Raw genomic sequence first — 21,076 nt, 5'->3', positions numbered from 1 at the left:
TTTTTTCTTTGCGGAATAGCAAGCCGACGTCCCGTTTGGCTGACCTTTCCTCCCCATTTTTCTTTGTTCTAATAAATATATCCCCCCCCCCCCTCCCTGGCAATAGGTCAAAGAAGATAACCATCCGAATAGAACTTCCGTGCTGTATTATTGCTTTCCTTACTTCGTGGCTTATAAACGAACGTTAACGCTTTGTATCTATCGCATATATTGCGTTTCACGTAATCTGTTAATCCAAAATCGATGCGAACCCTATTCCAATCGCAGCACCTTGGTCATGCCTGTAAAGCCGGTTTCGCTGCAGACATACTTCAACTGTGGCGGAGCCATCTTGCAGGAACCTGCTCTCAGCACTAAACGTATAGACATTAGCCGGCCGGTACATCGAGAAAGGCTCACCGGCTTACGAGTCGACGTACACAAGGTCACTTCAAGGACGGAACGATCCTAACTTTAGCGCTTTCAGCGACACGTGGCGGCGCTCGATAGATGAGTACACCACTGGCGGACTTATTCTGCCGCATTTCTAAAGAATCGAGATGGTATCAATGGGGGCCTCTCCTTTCCATGGAATCGGGCTCACAGCTGTGACTCGCCTCCGATCTACGCCGACTTCAAAATGGAAGCCATTATAGCATCCTATATCTCCTATATCGTATATACGGAGCAGAGCTGTGCGGCGATGCGTTTTCCATTCTCCCGGGATCGAACCGGTGCTATCTGTGCCGAAGTGCCCACTTCAAGTTCAGTATATTAGCGCAAATGTGGACTGGAAGTTTCTTTTATACTGCATCCATGTTTCGTACTCCGAACGATCCGGAACACTATTTAATAGGGGTAGGGTATACGAATATTCGGATCCTTTAAAAAAAAATGCAAAAGAGGATAACTGTGTATTCGAATTTCGAATCGAAACGATGTATCTTCCTAACTGGATAATAGTTCTGGAGCTGCACTGGAAATGCAAAAAGAAAAAAAAAAAGCTAGAGGAGAGGGTATATGAGAAAGTGAATAGTGTTTCACGCGTTTGTATGTATGTATCATGTATGTACTGTGTATCGGTATATATATGTGCTGCGCATGTGTTCGGTTCGGTTATGTAACGATTCGTTTCGTATTTCTTTCTCGTATATATAAATATTAGCTTCGGTTTTAAAGTTACTATTCGCTCAGCCATAACTGTTTACGTTTTTCTTTTTTCTTTTTTCTATTCATCTTTTGAAGTCGGCCCAAGACGCACGGTCCCCACCACCACAACCACCGTTTCTTTTACTTACTTTTCTTACAAGCTGTTTTTCAGCACTTCATGTGCGTTTTCACTATATGCCATCATTGATAATTGACAAGTTATTCCGGACTTGCTCAGGAAGGCAAACTAGAGGAGTGATTGCTTTTCTTTCATAAGGGGGTTATCCCAAGGTTCCAAAAAGTGAGCGAGAGATGCAGGGCTGTTTTCTTTTTCTTTTTTTTTTATTTGGCCAGTTTGTTTTTCTTTTATTTCTCCCCAGTCTCAGCGTGTGTTGTGCCTATGTATCCCTTCCAGTGGCGCAGATTGCGCCATTGTTGGTTGCCGAATGCTCCCAGCTTTATAATTTTTAATTTTCTGATCTAACCTAATCTGTCTATATCTTACAATGTGTCTATAATCTGCTAAACGGTCGTCGGGGCAGTATTCTTTGCGGTGCTGTTCCCGAAAGATTTTTTTCCCCCTTCTTAAATCACTAGAATATACAAAGCGTCAAGAACTGACCACCTTCAGAAAGTAATCCATCTCCAACACCTAACATCTCTTTTTTTTTTTACACATCAAATCAAATCAAAGCAATCAGAAAGTAATGGCGCTATAACCGCCTTTATGTGCGATAACACAAATGTGTACTTCGCATTTCTTTGCCACGTTAATCCCCGGACAAAGTCGAACTTATGTGTCCCACTTCGCTAAATACGATCGCAAATCTCAACAGCACACATCCACTAGTTTCTAAGCCAGGAATAACACGGAGTAACAGAGAGTTCTATTGCTTCTTACGGCGACACTCACTTCGAATACGATTACGTCCATCCATGTATTGCACTTGGCTAATCCGTCACACGTTCCTGATGTGAAGCCGTAATCCCTTTCGAATTTCACTCCACACTCTGCACGAACGCACTTAACGGGAAGCATTCGTATAGTAGATAACATAAAAAAAAAGAAAAAACAAAGTGCATCCACTCCCAGACCAACAACTCACCCCGATTGGAAGAGCTTGTATAGTGGAGTAAGCGCTTATGTGTTTGCATGTCATAAGCCTCGTCGCCAGAAAGTCGCTAGAGGAAATCCAGCTTTGCATTAGCCAGTCAATAAGCAGCGAACTCGCCGCGAATGCGTAATCAGCGAAAAAAAGATGGCGAGAAGGGAAAAAAGGGAAGAGGGTCGTCCTCACGTCTTCTACTCAGTTGTATAGAGTACCGAGAAATGTTATATTGCCTCTTTGTATTGCGGTCTCGGGTGCGGCTTATTTAGCCCTATATGGCGATGCCTTTTAGTATGCAGCCCTCAATATCGAAAGATAAAAGAGGAGTTTCATTTGCATAATCAATTAGAGGAGGCTTTGCGGGGACAAGAAAAATGTTTATGCTGCTGAAAGGTATACGAGAATGAAGGAAAAGTGGGAAAGAGAAAGAGAGAATTGAATTGTGGCCCGCGAAGAACCAAAAGCGGCGGAGTGGGGTTATGAATGACCGTTCGGGGAAATGGAGGTTCTCCTCGACGCTCGTCGGTATAAAAAGGGCTGTTGGCTTTTCATTTGGGAAGCCGTTGATGATGGGGAAGCACCCAATGAAATGTGGGGATGGCGAAGAGCAGCAACACTCGCGATGACCGTGGTTCCTGCGTGGGCCGTATTTCTCGGCATTGCTTCGTCCTCTGTGTAGTATATGGAACATGTACTTGGTCATGCATTGAGAACTGGGGCTGCGGATATTCCCTTTTTTGTGTGTGCTTGAAGAGAGCGAACTTTTTTCCCATTTCCTTTTCCGTTTGTTGTGCGAGATGGAGTTATTAATCTTTCTGATATTCATGCGCATGTTGTGCGATTTTCTTTTTGAGGGTTCTCGCGCAAGTTTGTGACTTGTGATGCCTCGTTGTTTTAGCAGTGCGGCGAAGGAGCAAGAGTGAAAGCCAACAACAACGACAACTTTATTTTGAGATGATGAATGGAGCGAAAGCCAAATCTCACGACGGACAAAGAGCTTTGCCGCAGTGTATGAAACGGACCTTCTGAGAAGGCCACCTTCCTAGAGATGCAAAATTTCCGGAAATTTTGAAGACGCGTCTCTAGAGATGCGAAATGAATAAAATAAAGAAAAAAATGGCGTTCCTTCACGAATTTTTTGCGGACGATCTATCGAACGGATTTTTGTTCTGAAAACGGCTTTGGTATCTGGTGACCGAAGAGATCAGATGTTCTCATTGGAACAACTTCGTAGCTTTTATAATTAAAAAGTTAATTATTGAAAGTTAATTAAGACATTGCCTTAGGAGTCTGTTAATGCCCCCCTAGGGAGTGCCCTTCAGCATATGCTATATTGCAATTGATTTCATCTCGGAAAAAGTGATTGATATATTTTTTTAAAAATCTGTTCACACTTAGCGTGAACACCCTGTATAGAATGTTCTATATCCTTGCCTAAATTGACGTACGTGTGTGATAAGTGGACTAGGCACTGACGGTAAGCTAAGGGACCACTCATTCATTGTGCCAATATCAAGTATTACAAAACCGAATAAACTTGAAACTCGGCTAAACTAAAGCTCGCATTCTCAGCTGCACATTAGGCTCGCTAGTTAATAAAGGTGCTTTCAGCGTTCTTTGTCTATTCTCCTATTTCGTTTCTTACTCGTAACTGATCTTCATTTATGCAGTCCGCTTACAACGACGAAAACGAACGTTTTGTCCGACCGGTTTTTAAATGCCGTTTCAGTTCCCCTCCTCACTATTCCTGACCTCATTACGCGGAACAAAAACCTTTAACTCTCCCATCGCACCGCGCGGTAATATTTGATGCGCGCCTTTTTTATTTTTATTTATTTTTCTATTCTTTTTTTACATTCGCTATTCTTCCATCTTCCCATTGCGATTGCCCTCATGAGCGCTCCATTCGAAATATAACGTTTCAGGAATGCATTCGGTCATTATGCGCTTTAAAAGCGGGGAGGGGAGGAATAAGCTTCTATTGGAGCGATGCGCAGAGCGGCAGACGAGAGTTGGCATGATCATCGTTCGCCGTGCACTCGTGAACGATTCCCGGAAGCGATCGCCCTCCGTCAGTCGATGTTTCATCGCATGATGGACTTCTCGTAATGAGATTTCGTGTCACAGTTGCCAGCCTGCGAGATAATTATACGGGTTAATCGATCGGGGTAATGAATTTTGTGCGTGATTGTGGCGCTCATCTTGTCCATACCATAGCACTCTCTTTTACTGCGCTACAGCGGCTAATTTTCGTACAACATAAAGGTTCTTGCGACCGGAGACAAAAATCAATCAATCTGTCATTCAACCAAGCAGCAAATAAATCAAACATACAATCCATCATCACCATCGTCATCGTCATCGTCATCGACAAAATAAAGTTTTAGGTGTTTTTCTTTGTCTGTCTGTCTGTCTGAATTCGCCACGGGTTCCGGTGATGATGATGTGATACAGAAAAAAATGAGGATGTGAGTCGCGACGAAGTCGAACTAGCTACCCGAGGACGCGGGTTCCATCGAGTAGGGTTAAAGTGTCACAGTGGCTTCAACGCTGACGTTGTCAGTTAAAAACTGGCATAATAAAACGATGAAAGATGGAAGTCACTGAAAAGGTTAGCTAGCTGTGGGGGTCGAACCCACATCTTCTGGATTACCGGTCCAGGGCTCTACCAATTGAGCTAAGCTAACGCGCCCTCCCAGCGACTTCCAGGGTGCGCCATCTGAATGGATAAACCAGCCACTCTCTCTCACTCATCCTCCTTTCACTTTTACATTTTTGCTCACTCAAACACACATTCATACGGGGGAATTGACGCAAGCGGCAAATGTTGAACATGAGACAACTGATGTTCTGAGGCTGAACAATATACAAGGGACAAATACGTACAAAGCCTGAGGCTTTGTATGTATTTGTCCCTTGTATGTTGTTCAGCCTCAGAACATCAGTTGTCTCGTGGCATAATAAAAGTTAACTTAAAAGTTAAAGTCAAATAAAATTTAAAACGTGTGTAAGAAGGATGGTGATGTTGATTGAGCTCTGAGGGCAACTCAGGCTATACGCTATGAAAGTAGGTCAGTCTTTCGCGCAGTCCCTCAGCTTTTCCCTTTCCCCTCGTGCACGTAGAACGGTCTCATTGGATTTGTGTCAAATAAGGTAGTTCACCATAAATAAGGTTATTTAAATTATTATTTATTAGTGGACAGACGCTATGTTACGTGCTTTCTCCTACCTTTTGTTTCTCTCATACGCAGAGACGTACCGTAGACGTACTGTCGTTGCGCCAAACCTTATGGTGAAAAGTAGAAAGGACGGATAAAAGCTTAAGCATACTCTTTATACTCAATTCACGTGTCTCGTTCTATAAGCAGTCAGTCTGCATGACTTACATATGCAGAGATAAACTATAAGAAATAAACGAATTATTACAACGTGTTATCGGAATTGAAATCAGAGAAGGCAGTTATGAAAGTGGCATTGCCGTCGGCAAAGTCTGTTCCACGGAACCTCTGTTGTGGCTGTGTTTTACATTAGCTTGCTTCTTATACCCTGAATCGCACAAGGCTGCTGTCTTCTTAGTGTCCTGCTTCTGTTAGAATACATTTAAAAGCACAGTTCACTTTATCTGCACAGTACATCCCTCTTCTTCCCATGCTTTTCCCCACTGGCATTCCTAGAGGAGAAATCACCACATACCACTTTCATCCCAGCGCGCGACTTGACTTTTTTTTTTTCTCTCATTTATTTCTCGCTATGCACACGGTATTTCGTACCATTCAGAATTCATTCGTTTCTCGCCGTCCATTTTTCTTCCTTCCCTTTCGTTTCCCACCATCAGCTTAATGGCACCGACCAATTTGGCAGCGAACGATTCAAACGCAATCAGGAACCCCGGATGAGCAACGATCTCTTTGTTGCATACCCAAGTGCCGTGATTTCGAGCGGGTTTAAATCCTCCTACTTCCCTTTCCGTTCCGCAAGGAATGCTTCCAGCATCGTCTTCCCCGTATGGGTAACGCAGAGAATTACCCCAGAGAAGTTCCCGTTAAGACCAAAGCTGCAATTAGCGTTCGCGCGACCTGCTGGATTATGGACCGGATTTTTCGCTGGCTTTCGATCTGGCTTCGACAATCTACTTTGTATGTAGAAAGTGTTTCTTGGAAAGGCTTTTATGGAAGACTTAATGGTGTCACCGAGCTGGAGCGGGTCAGAGCGTATCTCACTCCAGCTCCGAGCCGGATGAATCGTGCAGAAGGCGAACGCGGCAGGTTGGAGCTGAGGAGCGGAGAGGGAACGTTAACTCACGTGACTTCCGGTGTTTCCCCTCGTAGTCAAAACGGCGACGACGCGAAACGCCGAACACGGCAGGCATGGCGAAACAAAAACACTACTTGGCAGAAGCTGGCACAGTCACGTGTCCGGAACCCAACCAGATTTCGCGACCGCTCCGACGGCGTTGGTGAGAGCACTCTATAGAGCGCTCCAAGTTGGAGGAAAGAGCTCCAAATGAACCAGTCGAATGCAGTGAGAATGCTCTCTTTCGACCAGTCGAAGATGAAACGTCGCTGGAGAGTGCTCTGGAGCGATCGGAAGCAACCAGTCGAAGACACCATTAACTGTGCGATAATACAACAACAGCGTCATTTCCGGTATTCGGTTTCCCACGCATCCCACGATTTGCCAGCGGCATGGCCGAGCAGGTTAAGGCGTCCCTCTCCAAGCCAAGCCAAGCCAAGCCAGTGGTAGCCAAGGTCGTGTTTCTGGGAGGTGCTGGGTTCGAATCCTACCACCGGCTGTGCTGTCCGAGGTGCCCCTGCTGGCTGTGCCCCCTGGGTTTTCCGAGGGCTTTGGAGATTAATGTCCGCACAGTTCCCCCTGAAGTCGGCCCAGAACGCGTACTAACATCCCTCCCCCCTGTCCCCCCACTCCTTCCTGCTTATGCCGTTACATCATTTGCTGTGAAACTTTAATGTTGAATCTCGGAGCGAAAAATTCCTTAAGTTTAACTAGAAATTGGAGCCGCATAAGCAGAAAAGAAATAGCGTATTGCATATTTTCGTTTTGCCGTCTAATATTTCATTTTTTGTCCTCTCTCTCCCTCTCTCCCTCTTTCTGTTTCTTATTCCTTTTTCGACCCGTCTTCCCTTCAATTTTTTCTCGTCACCACAGTCGCGCTATAACATTCAATAATTCCTGCTGCGCCGTCAGTGACGCTTAGACAGCGAACTTTTTGTTCGCACGCGTTTATCGGGCTCTTAACCGTCAACGCCGATGACGCTAGCGCATATTTTTTAGCGAACGTTACGCGCGACAACGGAAAATGTCACTACTGTTGACACGCAACGACGGAACTTGACAACGTAAGCGGAGTTTTATGCCAGAGAGAAATAGGAAAGAAAGAAAATCAAAACGAAAGAGAAACACAGACACACACTAAATATGCGTGGCCCTGATGCATGCACACAGGAACACTTCCGGAGCTCCTGTACAAAGCCCAAGGACAACCGTGAAAATAATAATAATAATAGTGTCTGCCGTTTTTTTGAAAAAAAAATTGTGCTGCATTTCGCGGTGGTAATCTTGGCCATCAGTTTTCGAAGTGGTTCGGCACAAACCAAAAAGAAAGAAGGAGTTTTTCTTCAAGTACTTGAAAAAGATGCATCTCTTTCTTCTATTTTTTTTTCTCTCGTGCTTCTTCTTCTTTTTCTTTTTTTTTTCTGAACGACATCCCAGCAGGACACTTATGGCAGAAGCGGGAAAGATAAAGAAAAAAAAAGCATAAGTCATCGAGGAAGCGTCGTTGCGCGCGAATGATGTGTGTATACAGTCGTTGCTTTTCAGAAAAATGCCGTCCTTGTGCACGCTGGAGTGGTTTCTGTCTCGTGGGACTGTTCTCGATCAAAGTTGATGACGGTAGAGCTCTGTCCTTGTCGTTCGGTGCGGCGTCTCGTTGTCCTTGTGCGAACAGTGTCCTACAGAGTAAGTAGCGCAGTTCCTCGTTACAATGCCTCGGCGAAAGCTTCGTGAAAGGAACGGAAGCCGGCAGCCGTCAGGCCCTTCTAAAATATGTCGTTCCTTAGATAAACTCGAGGGGATAATGCCTGTACCTGTTTCGTGTAGAAATTTAGCGAGGTTTACGAGAACGCTGCGAATAAAAATTCCCCATAGCATTCTTAAGAACTGAGTCCGCCTTAACATTCAATATGCAGAATGTGAGCCATAAAACGTGCTTGTAGTTGTCACAGTATGACAGAAAAAGGACAACGATGCACCGTCTTTATGCGGTGGAACAACAACAGAGGCACAGCTGCGTTCGTCGACAGAGCGTATATGGTCAACCGCTCCATACGGAACACGACATCCTGTTACAACACGGACAGCGCTCAAAGGAACTGCAATCTCTCCGTATAACAGCGCGCTGTATGGGCGCCTTATGGTTGACATAGCTGTATAACGCTACATAAGCCATTACTTTGCCAATGGCTGCCATTCCGATCAAATGTCCTCCCCATTGCTTGGCTGAATGCCGTGCGGTTATGGGATGTTGGCTGCGGGGATTGCACCTGAGCTCTTCTTTTACTTTTTTTTTCCTTCGAGATTAGGTGACTGCGCGGCTAAAAAGTGGATTTAAAAAAAAAGTTGTTCCATTCCGTACCCCTAGAATTCATTTAAAAAAATGAAGTAAAGGTTTCTCCCGATTCCTTTTTTTTTCTCCCTTTTTTCTTCTTCTGCTTCTTCTTCTTCTGCTTCCGATGATGTTGTTAGAGACATGGGGTGCAAAATAGAGCAGGGACGTCGAGGATGTGCGTTGGGGATGGGGATATTGTTCACAGCAATCTAGCTTTGTAATTTGGAGGGTTCCAGTGTAGGACTTGCCTGTGAACTTGTATGCTTTTGTGATATCGTATTAGTGCGGACAAAGTCTGGTCCACCGGATATCTAGCTATTCTTTTTTCTTTTTTTGTGTGTTCTATCATCATCATCATTTCGGAACACTGATAACACGACAGCCGCTTCGCGTCCGAGCTGTAGGGTCACCAAAGCCTTTAGTATCCTTGGTATTTTGAACTGGTCACTGGTATTTTGAACTGGTCACTGGTATTTTGAACTGGAACTTGGTATTTTGAACTGGTATTTTGGTTTGGTCACTGTCCTTTTGCTGGGGAACGGGGCAGCGAATACAATTCACACTTCTATAATTTGCGAGTCACCACTGAGAAAATTGCGTCCCTCATTTACTTTTGTTTCAATGCTCGCGTTCTGGCTGCTCATAAAGCTGCGGTTTGTTGCATATAATCATGGCAATCTCGGTGATTAGATCGATGAGGGGTTCGAGCTGCCAATGAGAAACTCGTCGTTTTGTTCACCGAACTTCGACTTAATAGCGTCGTCCAGTTTCCCCCAGGACGTACGAGAGGCGGGAAGGGAAACAGTTGTGGTGCAACCCCCCCCCCCCCAAAAAAAAAAAAGAAGGAAAAAGTAAACTGCGATGTACGACCGTCCCTGTCCAATCAGTGGACGTGGATGACAAAAGCTCGCCCCAAATGACAGCCATCCAATCCAACCCACGTAAATGAGCCACGCGAGGGACGGGGGCATCTCATTTCTTCCTTTTCTTCTCATCAGAGGCCGCTATCCCTCGGTCACACATGTTGCTGATTAGAATGGACCTCGACAATACGCGCCTACTGTACTGGGTCATTTTTGCGAAGCGCCTTGAAAATTGCTTTTATGCAAATCATCTCGCCGAAGCTTTTTCTTTCGAATTCTCTTTCTTTCTTTCACGTAGCTAAGTGGAATATGGAACTTTTGGAAAGAAAGCAAAATATAAGAGCAAAATGTAGAGTGTGTACAAGGAAGGCGGTCGTAACTCATTACGATGGCCTGACGCATTAGCACTTAAAAGAATTCGAAGCGTAAAGAATTTGTGAAGGAAAAAAATTGAGGCGCGCGCGAAAATGAAATATTCTCGCTCTTTTTTTTTTAACGAAGTGAAACGGGAGAATAAAAGAGTAAGGTGAAACAAGCAGAGGAGGTTTACGCGAGATGTTTTTACGGAGACCCTTAACCGTTGCTTAAGGCATAAGTATGAGAAGCTTAAAAATTATAATAAATTCACTTTGAAAACGCCCATAAATGTACGGTGAACGTGCTTTATCTTCATTTTGTTTTTTCGGTCTTCGTTCTTTCTTTTTGCGTCGCAATATTAATAATGTTTCAATTTTTTTTTAATTACCTCGGGTGCTCAATACTCGAGCACCCTGCTTGATAAAATGTATCTTATTAAAACAAGAAATGTGCGGAAAGCAATAACGCAGAATTCAATAACAACGCCCAGGAGACTGATGCTCAAGGCAGCTCGATTAAAATTTTGTCTTTTGATTCATGTGAACAATGGCATTTGAAGCTTTTTTTGCATCAGGACGAGAAAAACATAATTATGCCATAATAACGTAGTGTCTTCCGTGTTTCTTGTGAGATTGCCCATTAAAGCGTTAGTAAAGTGTATTAAGCCTTCGAAGTCAAGCTCGCCTCTGCTCGTTTGCCTTAAGCTTTCGAATACTTTTTAGAAGTATATGGCGATAAATCCACCGTTGCATGGACGAAGAATTGTGATGGATGGCTGTGAATACAAGCGTAGATAATGATATAGGAAGTCGTTATCTGGTCTTAACATATCTTAACAGTGATCCATCAAATTCCCATTTCGCAAGAACACGACGATACCCGTGATAATCAGACGTGCAGAAACTCCAACTCCTGTACCTGAGCGAGCCCTGCTCCTCGGATTCCGAAGCGTACATGATAAACAAGAGTCTAGGATAAACGAAACACAAATGTTCCCGTCACATGCCCCCCCCCCCCCCCCTACGAAAATGAGACTCTACGAAATATATCCGAAGAGCCCATCATCAGAAATCCCTCGAAAATCGCATTCAGGCTCTTGACGGATGCGTCCTCCTAAGAAAAAATATTTTCAAGATGTTCGTATAGTTAAAAAAGTAGAGCGCATTATTGACCTTCTCGAACTTTGCGGAATGCTTTTTATATCGTTATTAATATCGACAGTCCTTCTGCTTTCAAAATCGTCCATTTCGTAAGGTTGTTCATCGATCCCTTTTCTCCGTCGAAGACGTATAAGTAAACGTTAGCCTTCGCCAGTACATACTAGTGCCTTTTTTCTCCCCGGGTGGACAGAAAGGACAGCGTGTCTGCAGGATTATAGCATAATCCCTTTCTCCGTTTTCTTTTTTTCTTTTTGCCGGGGAGAGTCCTTGATCTTCATTGATGGACGTTCCTATAGGAGTCTTAGTACGTCGTTTGCTCCGATGTTGTCTACTAGGAGCTATATCTCAAATTTTGTGGTTCGTTTCCTTTTTTTTTTCTATCTTTCTTTAAGTGGGATTAAAGAAGACAGAAAAAAAAATCATCTTCTTCTACGTCTTATATCGGTATTGATCTGGTGCGAACGGGAGATATAGTACCGAGGTAGTAATAGGAGTTAAGCCTGCATTCGTTTGCTATACATTTCTTATTTTTTTACGCAAGGGCTAATAAGTAATTCTTAACCATCTTGCTATTTATATGTATAGTTATTAAAAAAAGACGATTAGATTATGCCAGTTAAAAAGCCGAGCTACTTAGATGCACATACCTTGCCAACGCGCTATATCCATTTTGTGCCAAAACATGGCGCACTTCGTAAAATGCTATTGGATCACACAACCCTATCTCTTGGAAGGTCTAAAAAATAAATAAACAAACATCCAAACTCCTTTCCAGTGATGAAGGAAGGTCCTTAAAGCTGCACTAAAAGGAAAGTGTTAAGTACCTGACGTCGCTCCTATACTTTGAGTGCAGTACAAGGTGCTTGGTAACGTACTTAAACTACAATGTACTCAATGTACTTAATATACTCAAGTACATTACAAATGTATCTGTATCGCTTCACTGTTCACCGTTTGCTAGAGATCAAAAGTGAGAATATAGTTGTGCTTCAATTGACTTTCACAGAAAGTTTTCAGCGAGCACTTTTAGGCAAGTGCCAGCTATGAAGCCTGTTATGAACTGAAACTGATGGCTTAATTTACATTTACACGCGCACGTTTATTATTATTTTTCGACTTTCTCATCTGCCTGTGCACTGTGTTGTGGTATAATATGAGCAAGGAGATCATGCTTTCAGAAAAAAGGAAAAAAAAAGAAAAGGAAAGACAAACCAAGAGAAACTACACGTTTCCGATTCCGAGCACTCCTCGCCGCCTCCTGACATATCGCACACATGACGAATTATCGTTATCATTATCGATTAATAAAAGAATATAGAATGGGTGAAAAATATGAAGGGGCCATAAATATTGTCTTGGGAACGCGAAAGATACACAAGTCACCTTTCTGTATATCGCAGTCCATAACGTGTGTGTGTATACTTTACAACTTTTCACCCTGAGTGATAAAAAAAAAAGTACTAACTATTGTGGCTTATCAACATCTGGAGCCTGTCACCGATGCGTTTTCCTTTTTGAAAAATGCGTGCCCTTTCCGTCCACAAAAAGAGTTTAGGGATATTTTCCAATCTTGGGTTTTGCATTACCAGTTGGGTGCTTGAGTACTTGAGTCTAAATGCACATTAAAAGCGTTAAGATACCCCAGGACTGGGTAAAGACATTTAAAAAGACAGAGACGAGAAAGAAGACGCAACACAAGCACTGAACTTCAACCGAGTGAAAGATATCTTTATTGGGCCTGTTTTTATACATATACCTTGTTGGTGACAGATGTCCCTGGACACTCCTCCTTCGTCTAACCTGTTTTTCTTCTTTCTTATGTTTTTCCTATTCTAGAAACTTCCTTTAGAAAACCTACCGTAGGAACACTGGCATGCGTGCCCCCTGTCTTGCCTATCAGTTCTGTCACCAATAAGGTGACACCCCCACCCCCACCCCCACCCCCACCCCCATGAACTACTATCCCCAATCAGTTACGACGCATCCTCGTGTGTGATATCTCATTTGTGTGTGTCATGTGTGTGCGCTTGTGTGTATGCCTCATCCTTTTCATCGTCATCCCACTCATATATTATCCCACGTGCACTGACGTAAGGTAACGCAATTGTTGCGGTGAAACACCTCATCTCATCGTCATTCGTGTAGGTGTTGTTGTTGTTGTTGTTGTTGTCCAATAAAGAAATCTTTCACTCGGTCGACGTTCAGTGCTTGTGTTGCGTCTTCTTTCTCGTCCTTGTCTTTTTAAATGCCTTTACCCAGCACTGGGGTATTTTAACGCTTTTAATATGCACCAACCAGCCCAATTCATTACCCTTACTAAATACACACTCTAAATAGTATCAGCTCCTGTGGCATAGTGGTTAGGATGATCGCTTTCCACGCCGAGACTGGGAGGGGACACGGGTTCGAATCCTGTCACCGGCTGTGGTGTCTAAGGTTTTCCCTGGGATTTTCCGAAGACTTTCTAGACGAATGTCGGCACAGTTCCCCCTGAAGTCGGCCCAGGCCCTCTCCCCCACTCCTTACTGCTGTACTCTCTCCATCTGTCAACGTCTGTACGCCGCTCGTAGCCACGGAATTAAAAAAAAAAAAAGCCCTAAGTAGTTCCTAAAGTACAAGCACTCAGAAATGTTCTTCAAACTAGTACTAGAAAACTAGAACTAGGGCACATCAAGTGCTCTCCATTGGTGCTCGCTTGTTGTCGTTTTCCAATTCGACGACTTTATAACCTATACCTGCCAAAGGACTACTATATTCTAATTTCTTACTTCATTTCAATTACAATTTCTAACTTCATGCGGTGCACTGAGGAGCATCACACACGTCAAGAGGCAATGTCCCTTCAGTCGAAGTCCGAACGTTGTTACCCTGAGCGCTGCAGACACACTAACAAGCAAGCAATTGGGCCCGTCTTGTAGGCACAGCAGGAGGGCGGGACATTGAGCACAATTAAGCGGATCGAAGCCAGGACAAGATACAGACTGTCGGAAGAGGAGAAAGTGTCAGGATAGCCTCTTCCTAATTACGAGGAGGAGGAAGAGGATCTAGCGGGGGAAAAAGGCGAGGGTCCATCGCCTTGTCCCGCTGTTATCGTGCGATTTCTCACCCGATGCCATCTCCCACGTTGCTCCCACTGTAATCCCCCAACACACCAGATAGTTTGTCCCGTCTGATTTTGTGGGGTCGGGAGGATATTGGGGCAATAACTCGCGAGAGGAAAATAAGTAAGTTGCGTAATAGAAGCTGGACCGAAGTCCAAGTATTCTTTCGCGGAAGAATTTTGGGAGACTTAAAATGGATCGAGTATTGGCGAGATTGTCACGAAATCATTTTATCAATCATTTCATTCTTGTGTCGTTTGTGGAGTTTATGGAACGATATTTTCCGCCTTTTGGACTAAACTGAACTCTAAGAAAAAAGAAAAATAGAGTGTACCCAACTCCTTTGTTGGAGTAAAAATCAGTGTCCCTGAGATCACTCTGATATAGCTTAACGTTTATTGTTCTTTTTTCGAAAGTGTGAATGTCTCATTGTGTCCAGGAGTGTGACTTAACTCTTTGAGGGAGTAAAAGTTACACTTTGTGTACAATCAGGCAGCAAGATTGCTATTTAATACATTCAAAAACATTCAACGTACATACATTGACTTTTACGTTCAAAACTGAACTCAACTCAGCGCATTGCTATTTAATACCTACTTTCGCAGCACGTTGATTTAGTATTCTTAGATTGAAGGTACCACGACGATAATCAGTTATTGTATGTGTGTTAGCAGCAGTCTTTTCTTATAGCAAACGAAGGCGTGGATAATTTGCATGTGCTAATCATCATTGGTCAATATAATTTGTGCTGTGTTGTCAAAACAAGGTTCTCCCTAAATGTTACCGCAGATACCGTCCGTCCAGCAGTTGTCGCATCTTTTTCGTGCTGTTTAGCAACTACGCTTCAACCACCGCCGGCCTCGCGTGACCACGCGTGCTACATACATATTACGCGCATACTCTGCTCCCCAATCTCACGCGCATAAAATATGATCAGCCATCCTAGCTTCCTCCAACTGAACCTGCTTATTGCGTGTGATCGGTCCACCGACCTGCTGATGCCATTTTGAGAGCCTGCTTCGTCTATTTCCATCCGATCCATAAGCCATGAAGTAACACCCGCGTCAGAAGTCGTAAAAATGCACGTCCCCTGTACCGGCCTAGACCTAACAGCCGGACCAGATGCAGCTCTTGGTGCGTTGATACGGTTAGCTATAGGCGTAAACTGTGGCAGGACGTAAAGCAAAATGGGTCCCATGCCGGGGAGGTTTGTCTCGGCGGTAATTTCAGCAGCTGGCCAGAAGTCTACTTCTTTTCTTTGTCACGTTTTTCGTAGGAAGGTGTGCAGTATCCTTCTCGTTGATGTGTGTTAGTGTTGTAGGGCATTGCGCTAAATGACACTTGTGTGACTAGGAACAGTATTGTATAGTTTACATGGAAACCCTAACGCGCCCAGAACATATAGAATGACTGCTGATAACGAAATAAAAAATACGGGCGCATTCGTGGCTTCAAAGCGCAGTTATTCAACAACAACAGCAACAACGAATACGAACAGTCCGTAGGTTTGTGTGAAACACGTGAAGAATCATGGAATGGGCACAAATATTACTGCAGCTAATGCGTTCGAATGTACTGGAGTTTCTATAGGCCTGGTTTGTGACTACGAAGAACACAGTTGAACGGTACACGAAAAAGAGAGTTCTTAACTTATGGTAGAATATTTTAAGCAGTAAAATTTTCAAAGAAGTCCTTGAACATTTCTAGACGACATTTCTTCCCCGCAGCTTTTGCGGGTCGTCACAGATGTGTTTAGAACATCCCCAACAACACCGAATATCCTCTGGATGTACGAATAATATCCCAACGGATTCGTGCGTCTGATGGATATTCTGAGGACATCCATCGGACGTACGAATTCCTTAGGACATTATTCGTACATCCAGAGGATATTCGGTGTCTGTTGTTGGGGAATATTGCCTGAGGACTTTTCATGTAGATTCTGTAATCCAGCCTTGTTTCATTGAAGTCCCCATCATCTACCGATGCAAAATTCAAGGCGACGTACCAAGGACAAGTACCAATTACAGCCCGTTTGTCATCCCAACTTTCCTCTACCTTCTTCGATTTTTCGCACCTTTGCAACTACAGAGAAGCTGTATGCAGACGACACTAAAGGGCCAATTACTTCACGTTCACTCTTGCACGACCTCCACCCACGGACTCGCATCTTTTTTTTTTTTTCTCTCTCTCTTCCCCGCTCGCTATTGGAAGCTTCTGCACGGAACAGAGTACGGGCACGTCGCGTTCAAAATTCAAAGTCAAACGCGGCTGCGTGGGACACACGTGTGTAGGCCCTGGACGGGCATGAGTCACGGGTCTTCCGATGTCGCCGCCACGCGCGCGTTGTCCAAACGCCATTCGCGTGTGAAAAATGGTTAGATGGGACAAGCGGGGAAGTCACAAAAGAAGTGAAACGGATAGGGCCGGGAGCACTGAGTCAGGACTCGCTCTGGCGGCTTTTACGACTTGAACTCTAAAGGTGACAGCTGCACACGGGGTGCCCGTAATCTCGTTGGATATTTACTGCCAGTGAGGAATTACTCGTAAAACGCAGTATATGTTGCAGTAAAATCTGTTCAAGGATAGAGCAGTGACAGTGGAATTGATGTTTCGAAGGGAGGTACGCAAGGGTGGTGTTAGAGCGTATGAGTGTCGCTGCTGTAATGCGACGGGTGATTGTTTTATGAACCTCGCCTCTGTGCAGTAGTTCTGTTCTGTGTTTCGTTTGGAACGTATGGAAATATAGTAGACCCTCGTTATAACGAAATCAATGCGAACCGCAAAAATATTCGATATAAGCGGAAATTCGATAAAAGCAGAAGTGCATCAGCCTTTTAACTTATACAGGGAAAAAAGAGAGACAGAAAAAAAAGACACGATCTGGGTTTGTTATAGCTTTCGCCGCTTCCCCTTCGCACTAAGCGGAGTCGGCTGGAAGGACATTCGAATAATCGGGTTCCAAGCGCATGCGTTTTGGTCAAGACCGCGTGAGGTTTCGAATAAAGCGATAATTCGAATAAGCCGATTATGCTAATACTAGCTGTTTTTTTTTTTCTTCTGGCAAAAGCTATCGAAGACAGTAACTTGTACTTGAGATTACTGAGCACGTCATTTGGTTTTAGCATGCCGGATATTAGAAAAAGGTAGGTGAGCGGTTTTCCAAACAAAAACTCGTAATTTACATCTTCGTAAATAGCTACATCGCCTCTGAAACGAAAATGGAGTCCTTGTAAGCCTGAAACTGCATCCCCTCGAGGGACCATTTTACAGCCCTGAAGGCAACAGCTGCACGGCTGCCTCCGTAAACATCACGAGCGGGGAAGTAGTCGTAAAATTGCAGTAAAAATTTGTTCTCGATAGAACAGACTGAGGCGTCTGTTTAGCTACCTAAGAGTGGCTGCAGTGGTTTTGCGTTGTAATAATCTGCAGTGATACGTTGTGAGAATTGCGTGAGTGCTTACTCAATGACTAAATGAAACTTCCGAAATAATGATAATTCTCATTATAGAATGTGAACGTGTGCGTGTGTGTGTGTCACTGTGTGTGGTCCTCGAACAAGGCACGCCCAACACTATGGTGAACGGTGGTGGTGGTGGTGGTAGTGTTGAAAGGGCTCGCCGCTGTCGGCCTCACAGAGGTGGGCAACGTCACGACTGACGCCCTGGGGGAATGTGCGTCCTGGGCCGACTTCTAAGGGAACTGCGCCGACATATGTCTGAAAGTATCTGAAGAAAACCCAGGAAAAACCCCAGACATCATAGCCGGCACCGGGTTCGAATGGTGAGCCAACACTATACCAACATGGTAAACAACACCTCACTCGCTCATTTCCTCTTTTTCTTCTTCTTCTTCCACCTCAGACGCTGCCATTATCCACCAAGGGAGATTGGCCAAGGCTAAGCTATTAGTTACTAGCTGTGAGTGATGATGATGATGATGAATTTGTGTCAACCGGGACCAGCTCGCGTGGCTCAGTGTTTAGCGTGCAGGCCATGTCGAGACTGGGAGGTACCCGGGTTCGAATCCCGGAGCCAGCTGTGCTGTCGCGGGTTTTACCTCAGACGCTGTCAGACATATGTCGGTACAGTTACCTTATAGAAGTAGGCCCAGGTTCGCACATTCCCCCAGAGCCTTATTCGTGACGTTGCCCACCGGCGAGCTCTTTCATTAGCATCACCACTACCACCGCCAGTGTCAACAGGGAGGCAGTGCAATGTGTGTGAGAAAGAGCGATGGGATACAAAAAAAAAGAAAAGAAAGGAAAATAGTGCATGGACGTTACATGGACAATGCTACCTATAGAAGCGGTGAGAGCGATGGTCAAGCGATGTGTTGCAAGATGCCACGGACCGACTCCACCTTCCCGCGTGAACTGCACCAATTGATATAATAGCCAAGCTAGTGTAAAAGGAACACCCATCTTGAAGCGAGGAATGACTAGACAGCTTTTACGGAGGCGATCAAAAATGCGTCAGTGTAGGAGGAAACGCTCCACTGTTTCTGTCTGCCCGCACCCGTAGTGGGTGCACGCTGGGAATGGGCAAATTCCTGCACGGTGCAAGTAGAAATTGAGTGAAGGGGCAAGGCACCGAAGACGCGTCAGACACACCTCGGTCCGTCGGGAATCACAGCAATCCGACGGCCACAGGATGAACAGATGATCGTAACTATAGGGGCGAGGGGTACAATGCAAAGGTAACGCCAGGAACCGTCGATATCTGGCTCGAGTAATATCAGCAAGTGTAGGGAAGACTTCAATGATCTGTCCAGATAGGTAAATCTTGGCCAGGCTGTCCGCTGTCTCATTGAGTGAAAGCCCACTGTGATTGGGCACCCATGTGTGTACAATTTCGGATATATGGCTGGGTACGAGGAACAAAAAGGTGCGTATTCAGGAGTGTGAGGTAGTGGCCAGAGCAGATATAACTGATAGGGAAGCTGAGAGTAAGAGTACCCAGGGAGGCTAAGTTCGTTCAATAGAGAGTTCGTAGATAAAGCTTGATGCGTCGAGATAAGTAATCGGAACACACCTATTGGACAGCGCTGCGCACGGTGCTGCCCGCTGTCCAGTAGACGCGTTCCGATCATTTTTCTCGACGCATCAGGTTATGTCTACACCCTGAAGCCTGCTGAAGGTTCCAGGGACTTTGCGGAGGGCCAGAATCATGGCCGGCAAATCACTTTCGTATGGTGGTGTGTAATCTGGAAGCGGAGAGGAAACTGCTACTCCAACTGAGGAATGAAAAGACCGACACCAGCCTTCTCCTCTGAGGCAGAAGCGTCTGTTGCGATGACAGGGTGATTAGGAAAATGATGGAGATGTTCCGTCATTGTCGCCAGCAGATTCCGCAACGGAACAGTTTTAACGTTAATGTGAAATATATCAATGACGTTTCTTTCCTTTATCACATCACCATCACCGATGACGTTCACCGTGGTTGATGTTACTCTGGACACAAGTGGAGAAAAGTCCACGAGTGGCACTTTCAGGGGCGTCAGTATAGTTGTTTCTCATTTTCTTTACCTATCACTTTTCACTTCACCCAATCAAATCATCCTTAACTCGTGAAAACGAAACTTGTCCTGGGGCTCAAAGAAGAGCTTATCAGAGCTGCAAGAAACAGCAATGGATTCTCACTACATTGTCTTCTTTTTACGATGTTAAATTTACGAGGTAATAAGTTAATAATTCAAAGCGAAGCCAGTATGAAGCCAACGAGGGACTATTTTTATGCACGAAAAAAATATATCAACGCCTTATGTCAACTCCCGTTTTCATGCCGGGAGCAAACCGTATCTCGTTTGCCCACAGCGTGTCGCCCTCTGCGAACGGCAGCACTTCCACAATCATAAACCGGGATCTAACAACCGTGTCATGTCCTCCGCCACAAAGCATATCGTGTAGCACACTCACTTACACAGATGTCACCGCCATTCCCCCCTTCATTGACGGCATCAAAAGAACACCAGAAGCCACTCGGAGAAGAAACAGCGTCCATGTTGTTTCACTTTGATGGGACGCTCCGCTTGACGGTTGTAGCCCATTTGACTCGCCATTTCAGCCTGTGCAGGATGCGCTCATAAAAGAAAAGACCCCCCCTACCCCTATCTCTCTCCCTCTCTTAGTACTACTATACCGCTCAACGAAACGGAACATATAGGACAGCTACGAGAAATGTTTTAAGATGAACTGGTGCTATGGAATAACTTTCTTCAGGAGCGGCGTGCGCTGCTTTTGTTTCCATCTGTACTTGCCTCGGCAGTGTTCCCCTCGTTCTTTTCAATATATCAACTGATTGATTGATTGATTATTTATATATATATCAACTGTTTTTTGAGGAGCCTGTAGAATGGAGCGACTCAAACGTGTGCAGTTGGCCTGGTCATACGGTATTGGACGTCCTTTCTTCCTGCTATAATGCTACGTGAGGCCGAACGGCAAGCCCTTTCATCACCACCACCACCACCACCATCTACAGTTATTTGCAACCGTACATGACTTTTGTAGGCAGGTCAAATATAAAGGAGAAACTAATTATTTCCATTGGGCGGTTTCCGTGTTCTCATTCGCTGTATTTGCTGGGATGTCTTTCGGCTTTGTCTACATAAATACTGACTGTAATATCTGAACAATGAATAATGCCCCCTATTCGTTTCAAAGAGCCGTTTGTGTCTTCTTCTTCTTCTTTTTCTTCATCTAACTGGATGGTGTCTGGAGCTATGTAGTCTC

At 44.6% G+C, this 21,076-nt stretch overlaps 1 protein-coding gene and 1 non-coding gene across 9 annotated transcripts in view; one reads left to right on the top strand and one right to left on the bottom strand.

Moving 5' to 3' along the window:
• LOC135393968 (uncharacterized) overlaps positions 1 to 21,076 on the top strand; it is a 256,551-nt gene that overhangs the window by 214,436 nt on the left and 21,039 nt on the right. The gene's annotated exons all lie outside the window — the stretch shown is intronic.
• Trnat-ggu (transfer RNA threonine (anticodon GGU)) lies at positions 4,852 to 4,924 on the bottom strand. Its single transcript has one exon. It is a non-coding gene; the product is annotated as a tRNA-Thr (tRNA).

The sequence above is a fragment of the Ornithodoros turicata genome, chromosome 5 (assembly GCF_037126465.1).
Source record: "Ornithodoros turicata isolate Travis chromosome 5, ASM3712646v1, whole genome shotgun sequence".
Lineage (NCBI taxonomy): Eukaryota > Metazoa > Arthropoda > Arachnida > Ixodida > Argasidae > Ornithodoros > Ornithodoros turicata.
Note: the sequence above shows the minus strand (reverse complement) of the source record. Positions and strands in the feature narration are given on the sequence as shown.